This window comes from Lytechinus variegatus, chromosome 4 (genome assembly GCF_018143015.1).
Source record: "Lytechinus variegatus isolate NC3 chromosome 4, Lvar_3.0, whole genome shotgun sequence".
Lineage (NCBI taxonomy): Eukaryota > Metazoa > Echinodermata > Echinoidea > Temnopleuroida > Toxopneustidae > Lytechinus > Lytechinus variegatus.
Window position 1 is genome coordinate 38,635,359 of NC_054743.1, and position 7,442 is coordinate 38,642,800.

Sequence of the window (7,442 nt, forward strand, 5' to 3'; positions counted from 1 at the left end):
GGGGCTGGTGAGTGTCCGGGTAATGGCTTCCATCATTTCAAACCCAGAAACCCTGGCCAGATACGATCTTGGTGATAGTATCGCATATCAATTCAATTGATATATTATTTTCAATAAAGAATATTTGTTTCATTTACATATGATAATTTTTTTTCCATTCCCATTTCCCTTTCTTTCTTTCTTTCTTTCTTTCTTTTTTTTTAATAGTTTTTATTGGGTTTTCATGATTTTGTGTAACAAATCAAATATAAATAATACAAGTAATTTGAAAATAAAAATATTAAAGCAGCATACACATTATTAGTTAATCTAAAAAAAAGTACAGCTTATCAACAGATATAATAAGTGATAAACATGTAGTAAAGGCAGTTTTAAAAAGTATAGGCCTATATGTATTTCCTTGACCGCCTGAGAAGAATTTCTATTGCATTTAGTATCATATGAAATTTGAAATATTTTGAAAATGCTTTTTAATTGACTGTCGATTCGTCGTTATACAGGTTCAATACGATTCAACCAAGTGGCTTCCATCCATGCTTCCGTCATATCAAACCTATATACAGTATAAAAACAAAATAAGAAAGAAATATGAGTGGGTGCGCATCATCTATCGCTCATTTGCATGTAGGCCTATATAACAATTGTGTAAAAAAAGTAAACTTGAGATATTTTCATTAATACGGCCTATCATTATCAACATCCGATAAAAAAGGAAAAGATGTTTTATTTTTCTCTACATTCCTTCACAGCACCCCCTTGTTAGGGATGGATATGTCCACCTAAAAGCCATTATCATTCAATTCCTATAATTATGTACATATAGCTCCATATTACAGTATGACACTGCAAGCATCGATTGTTATCCCTTTCAGTGGCATCACCGTAAGAAAGAGAGAGGGGGAGGGGGGGGGGGGGGGTTGAGGGCGGCTGACTAGTTTCCTGAAAACATCTATTTTGGTTATATAAATTGCACTGGCGTGTAGATCGGGGAGGGGGGGGGGAATCCACTCTGCCGAGAAAGAAGTGAGAAAAGGAAATAAACGTGACTATTATAAATATGAAAAAAAAAATCGGTGGCTCTTCAGGCTTTGCTCGCATTGCCTGTTGAGTGAGATATAACAGCTGCTCAAGAGGATTATCAGCACGCATCGCGCTTTCATTATTTATTTATTCATTTATTTATTTATTTATTCATATAATTATTTATTTATTCATGTATTGATATATTTATTCATTTATTTATTCATTTATTTATTTATCTATCTATCTATTCATTTAAACCTATGAGACACCTCATCTTGTTTGAAAAATAAAAAAATAAGATTAGTTTATACTTCAGTCTTTACAACTACCCCTCTGTAATACAAACAACAACATTTTTTTTAAGTATCATGCTTTCAGCTGCCGATCGTGAAATATAGATGAGATTATTTTCCACCCCCCATGGCAAAAGTTGGACCAGACCCCGGACCAATAAGAGGTAATATTTAAACTGGTTTTACTCCCTCATTTGCCCCCCCCCCAGAAAAAAGAGAGAAATACTGATAAGGGACCACAGATTAAGGGGAATACAGATCAGTGAAAAGAAAAAGAAAAGAAGGAGAAAGGAAAGACAAGAGTGGAGAAAAAGCGAGACATCAGTCTGTTTCACTTGCTTGCTACTGCATAAAGGGGTCCTTTATCGTGAGGGGAACTTTTCCGTATACATTCGTCATTCCGAAGCTTCGTTATTCCGAAGGTTCGGATATTCCGAAGGTTTGTTAATCCGAAAACGAAATAAGGTTCGTTGTTCCAAAGGTTCGACAATCCGAAAATGAAATGAGGTTCGTCGTTCCGAAGGTTCGTTAACCCGAAAGCGAAATAATCAAGGTTCGTTGTTCCGAAGGTTCGACAATCCGAAAACGAAATGAGGTTCGTCGTTCATTTCGTTCTCGGACTAACGAACCTTCCGAATTACGAACCTCATTTCGTTTTCGGACTAACGAACCTTCGGAATTACGACTCTCATTTTCCTTTTCGGATTAACGAACCTTCGGAATTACGCCACAAATGTTCGGCTTAACGAACCCTTTTTCGTTTTCGGATTAACGAACATCGAGGTTTAGGCAATTCACGTGTTTCGGAATTACGAACTTTCGGAATAAAGAACCCTCGGAATTACGAAGTGTAAACGACTTTTCTTGGGTAAAAAGAGGCACTGATTCGAGAAAGGACACTTACAAGAAGGCAAGGGGGCAATTGCTCACATGTAAAACGGATCCATCTCAGGTTAAAGGGGCACAGAACACGTTCTAGAGGGGGCATTCTGGGGGTATAGATTTGCACTTATGTATACGAGATAGGCCATTCGGTTACCTAAAACAGGTCCCCCTCAGGTGAAAATGGCACAGTATGTACGAGAGGGTATTTTTTTTAATTATATTTTTATTGGAGAATCATCGAGGATCACAATATATACAAACAATTTTTACATGATTAGAAAACAAAATCAATAAGGCAGAATAACAGCAAAATGGTGCATTGATCAAAAGCGAAGTTCCGAGACAAGGATGGCCAGTGATACAGACCTTAGTTTACAAACCTCCAGAAAGTCACTATTTCACTGACATCGAAGACCTACAAACGAGAGGGTATTTTTGCGTAGAAAGGGCACTATTTCAGTGCTTTCAAAAGTTTGGGAGGGACAGGGCTCTGTTACCCATGCAGGATCACCGTCCCTGTGTATCAATGAACGAATCCACATTCTGCAAAATGTGTTTTGCCTGCGTCACCCGTTTCGCTCGTTATTTAATCGAAATTGTTTTGTAATGACAAGCAAGGTTATCAAAATTTTGCAGATAGAGTGAAAGAAGATATCCAAGTAAATGGGGAACATTGCGCCACAACACTCTTCCTCTTCTTCTTCTTCTCCTCCTCATCCTCCTCCTTTCTTTTGAAATATTTTCGTCGTCAGTCTTATGTTGTGGAAAACAGAAATCTCATTTATACTGACTGAAACAACTCGTGCAGACGGGTGTGAATATTTTGCGAGACAATCTGTGGTTTTGCTAATAAACGCAATGTGTTTTTCAGGGATAGGAGGAGAAAAAAATCAAATCGCATTATTTGTTACTTCTCAATTTTCAGTCAGTCAGCGTGAACCTTCCGATTTTCTCGGTATTCATTCTTATCTACTTTTTGTGCAACCGCGTAGCCAGGATTTTATTTTGGAGGGGGCGGTAAATGCACGCGAAGCGTGCCAACACTTAAAGAGCGCGCGAAGCGCTCTCCCTAGGGGGTGGGTGCAGGGAGGGGGAGTTTCCCCCTCCCGCGCGAAGCGCGAAGCTTTTGGTGTTTCATAAATTAAAATGAAGAGGAGCCGTCTCTCTTGTCTCTAGTGCCTATTTCATCTCCAATTCAGTTGACTCATTGTGATTTTGAACATTGTTTTCATGAATCTTAATTTGTTTTCAAAAAGTGATTGTGAACGCACAAAAAAGGAATACATTGGAGGAAATTAAAATAATAATACCCTCGCGCGAAGCGCGGAAGCTAAAGCGTTTTACCAGTTTTTTGCCATGAAAAGGGTCCCGACTAAAGGGTCTTCTCAAAGATAATGCTTCCCTTGGAAAGATCAGATTTGATTACAAACAACTTAGCGACAGTGCATATCTTTAACTCGCAAAACAGAGGAGAAGTGTTTATATGCCGGGAGAAAGATATTCAGCCCCGCGCAGAGCAATGAAACTGTGAAATTTCAAAGGGCAGACGTTTCATCAAAATAATGCAGATACCTCTAATACCACCATCGGCTCTAATTAAAATGATTTTCTAAGATTATTGAACTTCCTTATGAGGAAATAGTGCGCAGAAAGTTGAAACTTCTGTGATTTATTGAAATTAAATAAAAAAAAGAGGATTCCTAATTTCTTTGACTTATCCTGAAGTGCTTCATTTTGAATAATAAAGAAACTTAAGTGTCATTCAACATTTCAAACTGAGGGCGCAAAACAGGGCAGGAGATGAATGTGAAGGGAAATGACATGAAGTTTAATAGAATTTGATAAAAAAATTATATTGTACTTCTTTATTTAATACAACGCGAATTTTAGGAACCTGTTTGCCCCAGACTTATGGTTGTTTGGTAATGAGCTGAAAAGCAGGAGAAGTTGACTTTATGGAGGTGGAAATTGATATAAAATTTTACCCGACCGGAGCCGACCCGACCAGAAGTTGCGCGATCAATTTAAAAAAAAGATAACTTCATATACTTTGGCGTAGCCTTACTCTAATTCCATGCCCTAATGGATACATTTGAACTTTAACCGGTAAGAAACACATATACCTGAGGTGGAAAAACAGGGTTAGAGAAAGGGTGGGGGAAACAATGGAGAATTGCAATATTGTCATTTAACCGCGCGCAGCGCGGAAGAAAAATTCACATATAAATTTAGAGCAAGAGTGATGGAGTTTCTCTTTTAAGAAAAAAAAGAATAAAAAGAAAAAAAAACACAAAGCTACCTTTCTCCCCTTTCCTCCCTTCCCTTTTTCTTTTCTCCTCTCTTTTTTCCCTTCTTTTTTTTTCTTTTTGGGGACGTTTTTGGGGGGCGACCGCCCCCACCGCCCCCCCTGGCTACGCGCCTGTTTTTGTGTTCGATTGATTGTTTTGAGTATAACCATGGCCCTATTATATAGCAGATATTTTGAGAAAAACAGTTTCAGAATATGCAAACGAAGTCATACAAGGTGGGATGCAAAAAACATTATCCAGGTGGGTGTTTCATAAAGATGTTCGTAAGTTAAGAGCGACTTTAAGAACGACTGGTGAACCGGCTTTCTTACGCCGCGCTAAAGCATTGCCAACGAATATAATGGTGAACCGCCATTTACCACAAGAAAGGATCACCAGTCGTTCTTAAAGTCGCTCTTAACTTACAAGCAGCTTTATGAAACACCCACCTGGAAGATGTATATTTTTAGATTTAGATTTTTAGATTTTAGTGATTTATTTCATTTCTTTTCTTTTCATATTTCACAAACAAATCAAAACTACATTAATACAAATACTTAAAATACAATCACAAACAAAAATGAACAAAAGTAATGACCTTACATTTGCACAAAATTGGGTAATGTGAATTATACGAACAAAATACGATATACTTATATCATCATTTTATAAAACTAAACATTCTTACAAGTATGAGTATTTGTGTGTATGTTAAAAAAAGAAAGGGGTGGAATGAAAAGAATTTAGGCATGTTTCTTTTTTAATATTTAAATTTCTTAAGCGCTGTGTCGATCATATGCAATTGATTATCATATATTCTTGTACTTGTTTTGTAAAAGATTCTGCAATTCAGCCTTTGGCTGCGAATGAATTTTCAGTGAACCATAACCTATAGACGAAATGGTAGATAGACTAAGTGATGATTGGACCAAATGGTTGTTAGACGGAATGGCTTTAGACTAAATAAAAGTTTAGGCCATGTGGTGAGTGGACGAGTTGGCAATATACGAATTGGCAATTTACCTCCCTCTCTCACTCTTCTCATCCCTCGCGAGCTCATTTTATTTCATAAAATTTATCTCAATTTCTAACATTATGATACCATACAAAAGAGTTACAAAATTAGCATGGAAATGCCAAGCATGGCTAGTTAAGTATAATAAGCCTTATTATAAACAGTATATTTGATATCAAAGTATAAATTTAGGGATAAATGTCTCTCTCTACCTCTCTCTCTCCCGTCTCTCTCTCATTATTTTGCCAACTTCCACTTTCCATGCTTGCCTGTCATCATTCACATTTCACTGTCTTATTCTCCAAAGTGTGAAAAATAGTCAAACAATAAAAGATATTGGTGAATGTTTGAGGAAAAAAGATTGAAAAAAGTGATTAGAATTTCAATTATTTAATTTGTGACGTCATATGCGAGCAGCGTCCCAATATCTGGTAAAAATCAATAAAATTCAATTTTCTTTAAAAAAGATTTTTTTATTACTCAACACTAAACAGACTAATTTTACACCCGCTCGTGAAAAAAAAGACCTATATAATCATCATATATTATTAAAAACCGAAAATTCATGCATTTTATATGATACACAACACCGTGATTATGGAGTCAGCTGCTCTTATGACGTCACAACTAAGAAATCTAAAATTCTAAAATCTTTCTTAATCATTGATGGATTTTCTCAAAACTTAGCCAATATTTTAAACTCATTTTCTGGTATGTTATAACTTTAAAATTTTCGTCAAGGTGAAGGTGAGCTTCCCCTTTAATACGCTAGAGGATCCAAGTACAGAACATAATACCGAGCAGCTGCCTGTCGAGCTACCCAATTATGTTCCATCAATGTCCTTGAAACAGACCACTAATCAAATTGTGGGGACCAAAATACCTGTCTCTCAGTGCAATGATTTGAATTAAAAAGAGCCCCCGGCAGGCAAGGCTAACATCTCAAGGTCAAGCTCGTAGTCCTTGAGCAACTCTATATAGCTGATTCCCCGGATACAGCAATGTCATCTCATATGTTTCATGTGTTTCAAATACCCTGCAGTTTGCCATTAAACACAAGAGTCCGCACAACTGATAGGCACACAGCAAAAATATGTTAACCGGTGTACATAGAGGACCACACCAGTAATTTTACACCGGTATTAAATTGGTGGTGTTAGTTTTACACCTATAGGTGTTATTACAACACCTTTGGTTGTTATATTTACACTCTTTGGTGTTATGTTCAATCTCTAGGGTTTAATTTTAACACCTCAGGGTGTGGTCCTCTATTAACACCAATCTGGTGTCAGTTTTAACACCACAGGTTTTACAGTGCATGTCACAGGGTATATGGTGCATGATGCCAGGGTATTTTGAATGGAGGAGGGGTAAAGCTATGCCGTAATTTTCAAAATAAAAAAATGAATCAATTAATGGATGACAGAGTATTGGGGACACCCCCCAAAACCCCCAACACCCCCAAAAAAAAAGAAAGAAAGAAAGAAAGAAAGGAGTAATAGTGAAATGATATATTCCTTTTAGAATAGTGTTATGATAAAAGAAAACAAGACTTACAAAACAAATGTCCCTCTCGCTTTTCCATCTTGAAGACCTATATATATTTTTTTTGCCCCATACAGCATTCTATAGCCTTTTTTTGCTCATTATATGCCACTGGTATAGGGTCACACGATCCACTGATTTTTTTCAACCCCTGACCCTCATTACCCCCCTATAATGGGGTGGTTGCCCCCCAAAGGACTCTCTTTATTATAACCCAAAATGGTGAGTCAAATTATTCCTCATAAAAATAGTGGGGTCCCCCAAATTTAAGTAGAAAGTTAAATTACATGCAGTTCCATTAACTTTCATCATTTTTCATCTTTTATAATTATTTTTGATCATCATCTATTTTGTTTAAATCATGATTATTACATCACGTGTATTTTTTTCTCG